The sequence below is a fragment of the Helicoverpa zea genome, chromosome 3, assembly GCF_022581195.2.
Source record: "Helicoverpa zea isolate HzStark_Cry1AcR chromosome 3, ilHelZeax1.1, whole genome shotgun sequence".
Classification (NCBI taxonomy): Eukaryota; Metazoa; Arthropoda; class Insecta; order Lepidoptera; family Noctuidae; genus Helicoverpa; species Helicoverpa zea.
In genome coordinates, this window is record NC_061454.1 from 14005136 (window position 1) to 14022104 (window position 16969).

Sequence of the window (16969 nt, forward strand, 5' to 3'; positions counted from 1 at the left end):
TGCAATCCACACCTATTATACCTCTAGAAGAGGTACTACAGCAATAGTTTATGGGCCCCACGTTTTTATTTTAGTCTAATATGACCGGGACCACCTACGTAGGTTGACAGGTAAGTAACTATTTTTTATTTTCTAGTTTTCAGTGCACATAAGATAAAACCGTTTTACTTAAGTTTTTTTACCGATTTTTTTTGAGTTTAGTTTAAGTCAAAAGTGTCCAATGCTCCCTATGGTAGGGAGGCTTGGACATACCATGTAATGTATAATTTGTAAATTTTTGTTCTTCTTCTTCAGTGAAAATTTGTGAGGTTATAAATCTGCGCTAAAAATCCTTTATAGAATCTTGTTTCAGGTACCGTTGCCAACTTGATCTAGGGACTCCATATTTATCAGCTGTTAATTTTATTTTTTAACCTTTTGATACCTCTTGTACTGCTCGTTATATTAAATCTTTAGGAATTTCCCGTCGCAAACCATTCTTTTTAACCCCCGACGCAAAAACGACGGGGTGTTATAAGTTTGACGTGTCTTTGTGTGTGTGTGTGTATGTGGCATCGTAGCTCCCAAACGGATGATCCGATTGTAATGCGGTTTTTTTTTTGTTTAAAAGGAATGTCATTCGGGAGTGTTCTTAGCTATGTTTGGTGGAAATCGGTTCAGGTCTTCAAGGTCATCAGCTCGTTTGTTAGGTGTGATAGGAATGTTACACGCTCAGTTTACTTGCAAGCATATGTGGGATCTAAAATTTGAAATACTAATGTCTTCTGGAACCACTGAGCTGGTCTGCTGTTAGGACACGAAGATAGGAGACGTAACCCTGAACTGCCTTTTAGTAAACCCATCGAGTTTGGGCTCGTTTAATTTGTCTTGACTAGTTTTCTTCATGTTTCTAATTGACGAGAACCTAATGCTGGAAATGGGATGTGGCGGATGAAACCCTAGAATGGTATATAACCCTGGATCAACAAAGGTCCATCTTTATTGTTTCTCAATCTGTGCAATTCTCCCAGAGCCAGTTTGAGTCTCCCTGAGATCGCATATTATAGCGAACCCATCATAAAAAGAAGGAAAAATTAAGGAGCTCCTTTAAAAAACCATGAAATAAAATAAAATTATAAATTTAAAAAAACCCCCGACCCAAAAAAGTACGCAATTATTATGACAAAATGTTATAAACGATAAACCCTATAAAAAGCAAAAAGTAACTTTAAACACTACGTAAGTACCAACTAAAGCATGTCAGACTAAACAAAATTTTGACGTGTCGACGGTTTTATTTAAACAGTTTAAATATCTCGTAATGTTGAAACTGATTGTAATTTTTAGGATAGCTCTTTGATTTTATCTAGCCAAACATAAGAAATGGCAATAAAAGTTGATTATCTGTAAAATCTGATTTTTTATGCAATAAATGTGAAAAAGTGCCCATCCCTCCCCTACCTCCCCTAAAGTATGAAATGACATTACGAATCGAAGTGAAATGCGAGTTGTTGATCGAATTTTATAGAATCGCAGGACATATTAAAATTAATTGATTAAGTATAAGTTCATTTATGGACCTTGTAAAAGCTGGTTTTCCGTAAGTAAAAAGAATTTCTAGTGCCTTATATGTTTATACGCACGCAAGTTTTGAAACATATTATAACTTTTATTAATGCCTTCGGCTGGAATTCCTGCGTTAATTAAAATTCGGTTTAAGTATTACTGATGCATATAAAAATTATACATTTAACGTTTAATAATGTTTAATGACAAGAAAGTAACTTTACATTGTGGTAGTTGACGTTGAGCCATAAACTAAGCGCAGCTTGTATCTTGCTCAGTGTGTGATATTTGATTAGGTAGTAGTTACATTATCTTTGGAGCTAAAATAGAGAAAATTATGAGCTAAGGATTCTACTACAGGAGCTAAGGAACTATCCAATTGAAGAATATTTGTATTTGCAGTACCTATATGTATATTGCACATTTCAGTATAATTTACTACTTATATCGTAGTGCTCTCTCATCCGTGCACGTGGTTCCGTACGTGACGTCCGGTTTTGTTAGCCTCTACGTAATAACCATAATATCTCACAATAAACACAGGTTTCAGAGATTTCTTTTACACTTACAATTTGAACCTTAAACTTGTCAGAACAAGGTTCGACTTAGTGTGCACTAAAAGGAGTAAGTAATCAAAATTCCGATAATATTTTAGGGTTCATAAAATTAGTTTATAAAGGTGTTATACAATGTTTTATTAAGTCGTTTTGGATACAATTGAAGGTTTACGTAATTTGGTATAGTAAATTATGTAAGTAAAAGATGAATGTGAACTTAAACAATTTAATGATCTTTCCGTTGGCTACTAGATCGAACTTTATTAATATAGTCATCCACTGGTTTTTAACAAAAGCCAAATTCTTTTCTAACCTTTTCATACATTACACAAAACAAACATATTTGTCAAGAAAAGCCAAATTACTCAAGTAACGAGAACAAGCGATCGTATACCACATATTCTCGTAAATGTAAAATGGATCCTTCACACCTGCGCAGACGCTTGTAAAAACAAAACACTGTGGGAATTGTTCTAAATATGGCTTCGGTATGTGAACCTGTGGTTGGGTAAGCAGACTTTCATTAGATGGTATCGAAGTACCAACATTCTTATTTTTATTTGTCAGCTGATCATTTTGAAAGCCTAAATGGTGCATTGAGCAGTTTTTCAGTGCTGTAAATATTCTACCACTGAAACTAATTAAAATTATGTAACTCACCCTATGTTTCTAATGTACCTGACTATCTAAGCAACTTTCAGTACACTTAACTGGTTATCTATTTCAATTGTATTTTTTTATTATCATGAGTTATTATCTGAGTTTGTGAATCGAATTACATAGGTTCTAGGTACGTTGTAAATTAGTTTACACAAAAAACTGAAATATAAAACACTCAAAAGCTTTCGTCAAATTACAAGAACGATAAAGTCTTCTAATCTTTACTCATGATGAGCACCTGTTTCTAAAATCTACGAAATAACTTAGCACTAATTCTCAAAGCAATATTGATGCAACTCTTTGTCCTGACCATCTCGTGTGAAAACAACTGAAGATTATCATAAAGTCACATACTATGACAACATACTTTAACTTACAACTTAATAAAATGATGTAACGAATATTTAAGACGTAAAGATAGGTGCAGTTGATAATAAATGTTTAATAACACTATTGTTACGTTATCGCGATGCAACTGGTTATCCGATTAATGAGCATGATTAGCGCTTTTAGACTGTTGCCAATATAAACTGGAAAGTAAATAGAATAAAAATAAATACGTATACTCAGACTAGATTCTAGTACATATATTGATAAACCTAATTGTGAAATTAATAGAAATGAAGATAAGTAGGAATCCCTCGAAGAAGTTAGAGCTCTTCATGGGAGTTGTAGGGGGTTCAAAGCCGAATGGCAAAGTTATCGTTGTTATTTTCATGTAATGATATTTTTGAAAAGGTGTTGTTGCATGTTTGTTGTTTTATAAAAGGGCCCAGTAGTCAATAATGAAAAGAGTGTAAGATTTAAGGGTAGGTGATGATTATCCGAGAAAATCGTAAAAAAATGCAGTTGCTATGCTTAAAAGACAGGTCATATGGCATGTCATGTTAGTTAACTACGTGAGGTCTATCCCATGGTAGATCAATTTCTCTTTACAGATGTAAACTATCCACATCATAATCACGTCTTTTCTTTCTTTTTGAAATTTCTCACTTCACGGTATAATTACCTAAGAACCTACAAATGGTTGATACAGGCTACACATCAGCTGAGCCCGTGGGAGAGAGGCCCGACAATTGGGTGCAGCCTGCAATGCTGACCGCAACACAACCTGTTCTCGCGACATCTGATGGGTTCCGTTTATGGCCTCCAGATTATACCCCATCAAGAAAGTATTGTTTAATCTTACGAGGTGGGTACTACGTCATATACAGTACAGGAAGTAGGCACATAGTGAACCAAGAAGAGTTTATTGTTTTACCGACAGCTTGTAATTTTTGTAACTTAGTAGCTTTAGTAGCTTTCTCTTAGCAAAGCAGCTTATAAAAATAATGCATCCATTTCAGTATGTTTGGCAAGAGTAATTGAAGAATAGATACAACTGTTATATTTAAGCCTATACATATTTATACCTACCTTATTATAACTATACCTTATGAACATAATTCTTTATATTTAGGGTAAATCATAGATTTGGTATTCATTAATTTACCTTTTCACTAAACACAGTTCATTCACCAGGCCCAGTGTGGAGCAAACGTTTCGCTCGACCGCCCGCGAGACACCATCTCATCTCGCCGGTGGGAATCTCCCGCGACATAACCCATGATCCTTGTTAACAAGGCCATTGTGAATAATGTGACATAATATCTTAAGATAATACGATGTTTTATTACCAAGGTTGAGTGTGTCAACTCTGTCTGGAACACTGTCTTATTTCATCTTCAAATATGATATAGGTTATCTACTTCCTCGAGATTCTTTACAATCATCGGAGTTTCTGGAAGGTAAGACAGTTTTAATTTATTCGCATAGATCAACTTAATCCTCTAGTTTATAAGTAAGATCACCTGTCGATCTTACTCTGACAGTTGTTCTGTAAACAATTGTCTATGTATTCAATATGCGAGTAAGTATAGAAAGATCAGCCTAACTTCCAACTTCCCAGGACTATCAGGGTTGAAAAGCCAGATACTTCGTCTTGGGAAGCTATGTGTCCAGTATCCAGTGTGAACCTATGCTAAACCTCTGCCCATGTTCGATATTAATGGGGCCGTGACGAAGAATGTGACACACAACACTGGGAGACCCATGGGAACAGATTTGGTTACATGGGGTCAACAGCCATCGATCTGACGAGTGTAAGTAGCTATTGGGTATCAAATAATCGATTCAGGTGAGGTTAGGATTTCACCCTGATCTCGTTTAGAAGTTAAATGAGTTCATAATTGTTTGTTGTACGAAACATAAGAAAAATGGGCTGTTTTTTGCACAAGAAGGATAGACGATAGATTTTTGAAAAGTAGTCCAAAATAAGTTATCAATCCAATTTTCCAAAAACATTTTTGCGCAAACGAGTGTACACCAGATCAAAGAATCTCGTCTAAGTTACACCAAGACAGGTTCTTATGATCTAACTACGTGGATAATCTGCTTATTAATCAAGGAAAAGAATCATAAAGGAAATAGCAAAGCCTACGACATTTGGAAACTGCACGCAATCCCGACATATTTCGACATTACTGTTGAAACAATTTGGAAGAGGCAGACATACATTTAGCAACTTTGTGGGAAGGTAACTCATACACAATTATTATTTAAATACCTTAATTGCAAGTTTAGCTGTAAGAGCGAAGATGCTGATCTTTTTGTAACAGTAGGTGAACAATAACTTAGCAGATTGCTCTATAGAAATGAGCAGAAACCTAACAATGTTTGCTTTTCATTGTGATGTAGATCTTTTCGCAATTGATACTTGAAAATCGAAAATACATTGTATATGCCTATATCGGCCAGGTGATTAAGGGTTAACTTAGTCTGTGAGAAGATATACAAACAGCTAGGAGTGTTTTTATAGAAAGAGTCTCGTAATACATAGTGCAAAATGACAGTATACATAAACATTTGCCCACCCCTAAAGCGAAAACAGTCCTCATTTTACGATTTGTGATGACTTTTAGAAATGAAGTCTTAATTAAGCATTGCACTTAACTCCAAAAAATAACACAGATTACCCCAAAACCGTCGAACATTGAGTTCGTTTCCCACAGAGACAATGGACCCGAATTAGCTTCGGCCGTACAACCAGCGACGCAAGTCTGCAAGGTCGTGAAGAAAACAAATGCCGTTTATAATTCACAATGATGCCATTGCTGTACTTTTTATTGATCAGAAGGTGTCTTTCTGGGGAAGCTAGTCCTACAGTGGAACCCTATGGTGGGCCAAAAACCCACAAAACCACATATCCAAAACAAATAGCTGACAGAAATCAACTAATATTTATAGAAAGTGTGTCAAGTTTATCAATTCGTCAGAAAAATGAGTTTGATTTTCATTTAGGATATAAGTTATTACTAGACAATTCTAAAGTGTACGCTATCTTTACTTGATCTAGTCATTTCTTATTCTCCTGATAATTAGGAGACAAATAAGTTGGCACTACTTGTCTATTTGTGCTTAATTTTGTCTTGCACCTGTGCTTACTCACAAAACTATCACCTGGCCTTCCCAGGTGATCAACATCCCGTTTGTAACCTTGAACAACACAAAAACAGGCCAAAAATTTCTCATGGACCGGCTGTTCGTGTTACTTAGTTAATTTACTTTTTTGAACGAAACAAAAACATAAACTAACAACTACACAAAAAAATAGATTAGTTAGGTTTAAACCCCCATTTCAGATACATAAGTCCAAAAGTCGATCAAAAACGTTCTGTCCAAGTAAGATTTTTTTTGCATATTTATTACATCACTTTACACCTGACGGGAGAGTCCAAAGGGATAATTTCAGTACACCAAAAAGGACACAACCAATTCGTAAGCAGCTGGACAACTCTATTTTAATTCTACATCTGGCGAACCAATTAATTCCAAGACATACAGACTAATTCCCACTGCATATTATGAGATAAAAAAACTATACCGCTACTTTATACTGGTAGAATGTGGGATATAAAAAGCTGTGCGGTGTAAAAAAGGCGGGAAGGCGGAGCCTTATTCGGGCAGCGGATGCGCGGCCTTGCGAGGTCGACGCGGCCGACAGTTACACCGAAACGAGCGTGCGAACATCGCAAATTATTATAAGGATGTAAATTTTGTTCAATCCGGTTCTTATAATACTCATGTACCAAACTTTCAATCGCATCTATTGATTTAAAATGATATGCTTGACATTTTAATAAAATACAACGATAGTGACATCAGTAACTAATTTCAAAAAAATATATTACAATAATTTGTCTCAAATTTAAACCATATTTAATTCATATGTAATTTATGTTTTCCTACAATAAAAACACCTCTCTACAAAAAGACACCAAAATTACGCTACGGTGTAACAGACTTCCAATATGCGCAAGCGCAGACAGTCTCGCGCATAGAACCGGTCGCTGGATTAACCGTTTGGATCATTAATATCGACTTCCCTTACGCAACACCGTGGAATATCAATATTGACGCTTCGTCATGGACCTCACCGTTATGCTAAGGAATCTATAAAATGGCTTATAGGTTCTAGGTAACTAGGATCTGACTAAACTAATAGCATCTGAGTAAGAAATTACTCTATGGATTGTATGAAAGACAGCTAGGAAGAAACTTAGTTGTGAGATGACTTCAGATAGAAAAGTATAGAAGAAGGAGACAAATGCTGAGCCGATCTCAAAAATATGGGATGCTGGCAGGCGGATGAGGTATTCCATAATGTAGGTGCACTATACACGCATGTAATATAAGTAAGAATAAAAACAATAGAGTATCTACCTATGTGTTCAAAATATCAAAAACCGCAATATTCCGTAACTTTATTCCGGTAATTTCAGGAAAACAATTCGAATTACATGAAGGGACTTTATCTCAGCCATATAAACTTATGTAATAAAGAGTAAATTAGAATCTATTTCATTATTTTACCTATTACATATTCTAAAAAGACGTCTAAATGCTCATTATCGGTCAGTAGGACATGGCTTAGCATGCACTGTTAAATAACAACGTAATTGATACTTACTCTAATTATCTTACAAAACAAGAGAAAAGGCTTCGCCCAACACTCTTCAATCATAACTTTAACCTGGTCTAAGTACAGCCCATAATGTATATTGCAAGTAACCTCATTTAGCCAGGCTAATTTCAACCTTAATACAACCTATTAAAGTTGTGAAGAGTATTCATGTAATATCCGCTCCACTTATTGGTAAATGACTTATTTTTATTGATTGAATAATAATATGTATGAGGAGTTACACTATTGCATTCGTGACGTAATATGTTGCAACAATGATACTTCATAGTACTTAGACATATTTAAATAAAACCTATTTAAAAATATTTTGTAAGTGTGTAAGTATTCGTCATGTAATCTTAGATCGTTATCGTAGATAAGATAGATATACATTATGATATGAACAATAACATAAAAGAAATGAGCCGGTAGCTCGCTGAAATATCAATTTTCCTCTAAAATTGCCATTTCGTTTCCACAATAACTCTTATAAAAATCCTTCACATCTAATAAGATCTAATTTCTATAGTAAAAGATCATGTCCTATTACAGCAGAAATTAAAAACAACATAGAGAGTGATTGATAAGTAATAAGCCTGTAAAAACAACATAGAGAGTGATTGATAAGTAATAAGCCTGTAAAAACAACATAGAGAGTGATTGATAAGTAATAAGCCTGTAAAAACAACATAGAGAGTGATTGATAAGTAATAAGCCTGTAAAAACAACATAGAGAGTGATTGATAAGTAATAAGCCTGTAAAAACAACATAGAGAGTGATTGATAAGTAATAAGCCTGTAAAAACAACATAGAGAGTGATTGATAAGTAATAAGCCTGTAAAAACAACATAGAGAGTGATTGATAAGTAATAAGCCTGTAAAAACAACATAGAGAGTGATTGATAAGTAATAAGCCTGTAAAAACAACATAGAGAGTGATTGATAAGTAATAAGCCTGTAAAAACAACATAGAGAGTGATTGATAAGTAATAAGCCTGTAAAAACAACATAGAGAGTGATTGATAAGTAATAAGCCTGTAAAAACAACATAGAGAGTGATTGATAAGTAATAAGCCTGTAAAAACAACATAGAGAGTGATTGATAAGTAATAAGCCTGTAAAAACAACATAGAGAGTGATTGATAAGTAATAAGCCTGTAAAAACAACATAGAGAGTGATTGATAAGTAATAAGCCTGTAAAAACAACATAGAGAGTGATTGATAAGTAATAAGCCTGTAAAAGCATTCAAAATGTTACTTAACCGTGAAATGTGAAACGAATTTCATGAAATTGTCTATATTTACGACGTTTATTTTTAACATAATGCACAATTTCTTTTAATACTTCTTACATAACATGATTGGAATATAAAAGAACCGCATGAATGCCACACACCAATTTCGACATACAAAATTATACTGAAAACGATAAAGTCTCACTTACCCGAACTCTTTCTTCAGCCTTGGACAACTATCACTCAGTAGGTATCAGTGAAAGGTAGTTATTTAGTTGGAAATAACCACTGACAGTGAGCTGCATGCATTGTTGCAACTATACCTACGAGTGTTGACGACATTATGCACCATCGATCGCTACCACAGAACTAATTGCAATTGATTTGTTGACCACAACATTGCTCCATACAGCCACCGCAACATGTTACAAGCAAATATCTAGTAGTTTTACATTCATACATATATTAAGGTACCTACGCATTTTAAAAGTTTGGATGTGTGCCGCTACATTAATTCTGAACTACTTTTGATAGTCCGTTCTTACATGCTTATGCAGTTATAGTTAGCACCTTTCAAGGACTACCTTAATTAATTTTTCAAAAGCCAATCAAAAGCTTAAAACCACAGAATGATAAATTAACCAAAGAAGCATGCTAAAGATCCCACTAGTTTTCACAAAAAGCTTAATTCATTTTGCCAGCGTTGTCAGTAAAATAAAAAAATGTCGGTCATAAGTTATAACCGCTAGATGGCACCAGATACAGCCATTGTTAGAAGCTGGAAGGTCGGTAAGCAATGCGTGGGAATCACCCGCTTCCGCGACATGCCGGGTAAAAACAGGCCGCTTGGAGGTACAGATTTGGTCACACTGAGAGCGAGTGCCAGAGTTTGGGTCCTTGCTCCAACTTAATGTCTCACTATTCGCCAGGAACAGAGTGGGGGACCTTACCAAAAGAATTGGGAAACCTCCAAAACACCAATAACGTTAACTGAACAACCTACACACAGTATTTTCTACTCCTGAATCTGAATCTGGTCGATGAACCCTTAGAACCAAGAGTGTTTTAAAATGTAAGCTTAAAATGTGGTTGTAAGCTACGCTTATAAGGTCGACAATTTCAAACCGCGAATCGCTTACGATGTGACACAACCTCTGCGAAGTAGGGTAATGTGCAGTAGTAATGAGTTTCAACAAATTAAGTTATCCGAAGGTGGGTTAGCAGCTGGTGTTAATATCGGCACCGAAACAAATGAACACCGTTATATCGTGTTTACGAGGAAAGTGAAAGAATTCACTCATTTAAAGGGCTATATGGATAGTTAGCCTCAAAATACTTAACACATGCAGAGAAAGCAGAAACATTACTTTCAATGCTTATTGATGCATATTAGTCCAAAGATTTACCAACGGGAGCTTCCGTTACTCTCCGAGGACCGAACGCAGTCGAATTCAAACCTTCAGGTGATGGAACCTTAGATGGTTCATTAGGGATTCCGTTTAGAAATTCAATTTAACGGATAGATGATGATGATGAGCTCTCATAATGGGACAAACAATGAAATGATAATCGGTATAAATTGAATCCTCAACACATACCATTTAAACATATACTGCCAACTAACATAGAAACATGAAGCCTCTTCCTAATGCCACCCAGCGCTCCGTAAACCCGATACACGAAAGTATCATGTAGCTAAGCCTCCGTGATCACCATCTCACGCTTTTTGTCTTACCAACTCATTAATGATCAGCGCTCAGCAAAACCGACTTCACGCCGCTACCAGACACGTAAGGTGTTGCTATGTAACAATACAATTAACGGTACAGGTATCAAATGAGAATTATGGTTGTAAAAGTTTTTGTCTTACACTCTGATTCTCAGTTGTTTTGTTACTTAAACGCAAATAGGCAGTTAAATTAGGGATCAATGAGATTCATTTTAATCTTTTGGCGCAGAATCGGGTACCTTGGCGAACTACTGGTTTCTTCCCAGTTTGGAGATACCACACAGCAGATACAGGTTTCACTATCTAGTCGAAAATGTTTCCAAGAACCATTGTAAGATGAATTATAATTTCCCTTTTACTGCTCATAACTTTACAGTAACTACCGTTGATATCGGTTGAGCAATATCTGTGGCGATTGTGCTGCGCGGGAGTCGAACCCGACACCGCTCCCACACTTGAGCTTCCATGGAACGTAACGTGAGCGAACAGTTGTTTATTGATGCTGAGATAAAAACTTAATTAGGTCTGTCTGCCAGTCAGTTAGCGTAGACCTATAAAATGATACATAGTTGTGGTACCGTACTGATTCTGGGAATAATACATATCCTTAGGTATGTCTTCAATGAAGCTCCCAAAGTGAAGAATATACTGACAGATGGGTTGGTGGATTTGGTGATGACTAGAGAAGACAGGAATATCAAAGTATGGTTTTCGTAAAGTTCGAGGATCAGTGAAAAAATCTAGGATATGAGAAATTAATAGGTTGTTGTGAAACTGCAACAAACTTTGTTGTACAATCAAACATGTAACTTGTAGTTTTGGGAAGGTTTTAGGAAGGTCCAGTCTAAGTATGTATTTTAAAAAATAAACCATAGGTTTTCTATAAACGAAGTTAGTATGAAAACCTAGTTTCAGTACAAGCTTCGTCATACAAACAGTAGACAAACAATAAAATGCCCTTTAATTATCCAACTACCCACTTACGTAACCACATGTGACATTTCACGTACCTACCGGCCTTGCTTACCCGACTGATCGTAAACAAGCCGTATCACCGTCACCGTACCACCGCCTTATTGGTAACATTGCCCACGAGTGGTCAAGCCGCCCCCGCTGGTCACTTGACCTTCAGACCCTGGAGCCCTGACGATTGTTTTGTATCGACACTATAACACAATGTTGTTTAAGTTATTGAGAAGTTAATGTTATTGAGATGGGTTTTGTAAAGTTTATTTGCCAGTCTTCCGTGGTGAAGACGCTTGAAATGATTTTGGAAAAAAAATATTTCCCTTGTAACCATTTGGCACAGGGCTTTTTTTCACAATCACTTTTTTCAAACACCTGTGACCTAAGTAGTCTTGCTAATTCACAAAATAGGAATTACGACTTTATTTTTTTGAGTATGTAAGTAGCAAATAAGTTTTCCGGAAGAATATTTTGCACTGGCGAGAAAAAAACAAGCAACTCACAAAGATTAAGCGTCTTAGCGAAAAATTATAATTCGATAATCACTCCTCAAATTATCGATTACTTATTCTAAAGAAGTATTGCCCAAAAAGGGAAGTTATTTAAAAACTTGAAAGGCCTATAAAGGAGCACTTGCCCAAATAAAGGTAACAACAATATTCCACAGATTTAAATTGCATAATTTTAAATAATAATCATATAAGTTACAAATAAACTGCCTATTTATACGCGGTCAGTGACAAAGATTGTAAAAACACGGGAACAACTACCAAAAGTTCCCGATATGGAAGTATAAAACGTCAAATTCGTCTATTTTACCGTATCGGGGACAAAAGTGGGCGAGACACCCACTGCTGGGCGTGAGAACTGATGGTAGGATTACGTTACAATATTATTATTTTAATAAATAATGTCGTAGTAGACAATTAATTTAAGACTAATTTTGTTCTTTTTCACATTTGTAGATAATAACTACTTATCTAATATTTCAAATTCAAACTATTACCTTGCCAGCAGTTGCTGACTAATTGAATAAATCCGATTGTCACTAACGGATACTTCGGAGATTTATTTGTAAAATACGTACTTATTCGAGATATCAGATAATACACTCAACAAGACATGTATAGTAGGTATAGTATAGCCAAGTGTGGGTGACATTGCTTCAAATATCAATCGACAAATTAATTACGCAGTTACCACAAACTGCCACCTACTTAGTGTTATCTAAGTAACGGATATTCGCCCAAAGGGCTGGTGGGCGAACATATTGGTAAATTTTCAACACATGGCGAACTACGGCCTTAATCATCGCCCACCGGTAGTGGGTAGAAAAAAAACCCTTTTAATACTGTAAAATGGAGGTCACTTACATATTTTGATCTCCAATCTCTTAGGTATGTCCACTCCGGTTTGACACTTAACCAAACCAGATAAGTACTGCATTATTGATAGAATATCCCCAAAACACAACTTTCAGTTTGTTCTGTGCGAGCATTCAAAAACTACAAAACACTACTTTGTTATACCTACAGCTATTTACACAAAATGTTAACAAGATTACTGGGATAATATTAGAAAAAAAACACTACCTCATCCAATAAATTCAAAACAAAGAATACATCGCGTTTGAATTAAGAACTTGTGCTAAGACCATAGACTGAGGAGAAAATAGTTTTATTTTGACAACGGAGGCTAAGGCCAAAGTTGTATAAGGGCTTTTATTTCCTAACACAAAGAATAAACGTGGGCGCCTGTAAGCTCAACACATGGCCATATATGACCTTAAATATATCGCCCACTGAAATATAATGTTATGTTGTAAACAACTATTTTACCTTTTAACCTACCTATCAATTAGTTTCATAATCTAAAGGTTTGTACCTACTAGGTAACTACTTTGTTTCAGCTTCAATTCTTTGTCTGTTTCGAAACCATTTACAAAATGTCGAGTACCGTGTTTCAAGTGAAACAGTGCGCAACAACAAGGGCTGCGCACACGCATGCGAACTTGACATTGTCTATTCTCGCGCCGGAAACCGCCCGGACGCGCCGGAAACGGCCGCCCTTCAAAGGGGTAACATTGTTTCGGGGAACGTTAGCGACAAACAAACACACGGTTAATTTTGTAATGAACTTGAGCTTTCCGCTTAAAGTAAACATGTACAATGTTGCATTTTAACGTTTAAGCTGAAACACATGCGCATGCGATCTTTTGTGTTCGTAAAGTTAATTAGCATCAACGAAGTAAGTTAATGTGTTAAAGGATTTATGTCAGTTCTTGGTTACAGGTGCCACGAGATGATTTCAAACCTCCAGCAAGTTTGGCACTAAACACTGCATGGTCTACAAATGGTGGTCATGATGGGTAGCTAGCAGAGTGCAAAGGTGTTGAACTGAAGGCCCATTGAACAAACCCCTAAAAAACAGGGTAACCTTTACCCACAAAGAAACTTTACTCAAAAAATCTTACTCAGACAAACCAATTTTTCACAGCAACCCGCTGTAATCACTAACCGCTCTTACAATAAATATCCCAATTAAATTAATTAACTCCTTCCTACTCCTAGCGGAGCCGTGAGAGTTGTCCAAAACACCACAGATGATCACTATTATCTTCCTATCATGTACCATTTATTAAAAAACATACAGCACAGAAGGTTGAATTTGAGTGACATGCGAAAACTTACATAAGTATTTTTTATTCTGTAAAAAAACAATTAAAAAAATTCGGACCATAAAATTGTCTATTGACGGTTATTTAAAAACATACGTCGATTTTCGTTGCACGCTCAGCTTATTCCTAGCCTGTAGGCAGATTTCAAACTCTGGCTACCTGTAAAGCTAAACTTACTCAAGCTAAAGTACCTAAACAAGCAAATTAACCGAGCATTGGAAATTCGAAGAAGAAGTACCTAAATAGGAACTTCCATTTCCTTTGAACCTTCTGCTACATTTCTATGTATGCCAATGCATTGTGTAGCCACATGCCGCGGTGCGCTGCGTATACGCATCTGCCCGCGATTCCCACACCCCGCCGATTTTTTACTCTATACGGATGTAGGTGAGATTTGGATGCTGAGGATTGTTTTATTATAATACGGAAGTAAGATTAATAGGTTTACTACGGGAAGGAAATGTTTTAGTTTCATACTTTAGTCGTTGAAGCAGGATCGGCAGTTATTTAAGGCTTATGTTTAACTGATCACCAGAAATAGTAACAAATAGCAGACAAAAATAGTAAATGATCACCAAAATGAAACTCGCATTTTAATGTAAAATGATAACCAAAGTTTTAACACTTTGCTATCCCATTTAAGTGAAATTACTCCAAAATAAATCATGCGCAAGCCAAAAATAGTAAATGATCACCAAAATTAAACCACCATTTTAAAGTAAAATGATAACCAAAGTTTTTACATTCTGCTATCCTATTTAAGCAAAATGAGTCCAAATAAATCATTGTTATCCCAAAAGTAGTAAATGATCACCAAAAGTAGTGAATGATCATCAAAATTATACCAGCGTTTTAATATAAAATGATAATCAAAGTTTTTACATCTTGCTATCCTGTTTAAGTAAACTGACTCCAAAAAAATAAGTTCGGCCTGATACAATAAATGTAATTACATTATGGGGACCCTTTTCCTGCACTAGGGTGGAAAATTGTCTATTGCATGCCTCTAAACAGTGCGATAAGAGTGTGTTTTCGAGGGAGTGTATTGAGAAACACATTCTTCTTCTTCTTTCTCCTGCCCTGTTCCCAATTTTACTTGGGGTCGGCGCAATATGTCATTTTCTTCCATTTTCCCCTGTCACTCGTCATACTGACACTCACGCATGCATTGCAAGCCGGACACATAACTTAATATGGCATCATAATACTTTATTTGATAATAAGCCTACATTTTATGGCAATCACAGTGACTTATTTAGGCAAAAATAATACATTAATTTGGTCGTCAAGAGTTGGTGATCATTTACTAAATTTGGTGGTCGAATACAATTTAAAGTGAAGTCGTGACTAAAATAGCTGGTACTATTACATTTTTAGACTTTATTTTTCTGGTGTTCAGTAGATTTTTCTGGTTGCAAAACTAAGGGTATCAAAGCATTTTATGGTGGTCATTATATTTGTTCCCGTTATTTAATTCTACCTGTGCTTCTAAACATCACCCGGTTTAATTATAAAAATATTATGCGTCCAATACCAACCCATTTAAACTAAGCAGGTACTTAGGTAAAACTGTCGAATTGTTGATATCGGAAACTCAAATCACACCAAAAATAACGTTACAACATCAATCTATTCGGTTCACCTCGTTTATCAATCATTGGTAAAGACCTTAAAACATAGATAAACATTATCTTCACTTATTTATGTATCTTTACAATAAAAACTGCATTTTCTGTTATGGGCGTGATTCGACGCGCCAAAACGAATTAGTTCGGAATACAAAATATGCGCACAGGTGGCAAAATCTCAAGTTCCCACAGAGCACAATAGATTTTTTATTAGAGCAGGCGTAGTGGGATCTTGTCCCACTCAAAAAATAATGAGGTTAGAGATGGTTGGCCGGCAGTATATCGACAGATGTTTATTTATTGTTAATCGCGCTGGGAAATTAGTGCATGTATGTAACTCTGTTAACGCTTGTATTACCTAAGTATATTGAATCTCGCGAAATAGATAGATACTGTGCCTGTACCTCCCTAAGTATTATAGACAAGTACTAATCTCACGACCTTTTCCCGCTATCGATTTATCGATAATCCGTTAATATCGAGAAGCACTTCTAATCGATACGTAAGAGTTCCGCGCTCGGCTCCCATGCGTTATGACAGCCATCGAAACGAGAGCATCGCGACACAATGGATCGCATAAATACACGGAAAACCTAGCTAATGAAGTAGGAACACGAACGACGAGAAAATTATGTGCTTATTACTTGCGTAATTATGCGCCCACGCCGGTATTGTCTTGTCAGGCTGCAGTGTTTAGGTGGGTAATTCTGCCTGCTTACCTGACTCGCTTTTGTGGGAAAAAGTTGACCCTTTTGCCACCCTTATTATTTTTGCGGCTAGAAGGCTTACGGCCAGTTTCTTCATCAAACATAAAAGTCAAAGTAATTTCTAAAGTAAAAGTAACGGTCAAAATCGTTTTTTCGAGGCTAAAGTGACAGCAAAACTAATACCTAGAAAAAGCGAATTTTACCGTTACTGTTACTTTAGACATTACTTTGATTTTTACTTTGAATTTTACTTTTGATGAA

At 35.9% G+C, this 16969-nt stretch overlaps 1 long non-coding RNA gene across 1 annotated transcript; it reads left to right on the top strand.

The window, feature by feature from the left end:
* Positions 1-3739: 3739 nt before the first annotated feature.
* Positions 3740-4422, top strand: LOC124646240. The gene is made up of 2 exons (XR_006986306.1): positions 3740-3954; positions 4284-4422. It is a non-coding gene; the product is annotated as an uncharacterized LOC124646240 (long non-coding RNA).
* The last annotated feature ends 12547 nt before the right edge of the window (positions 4423-16969 follow it).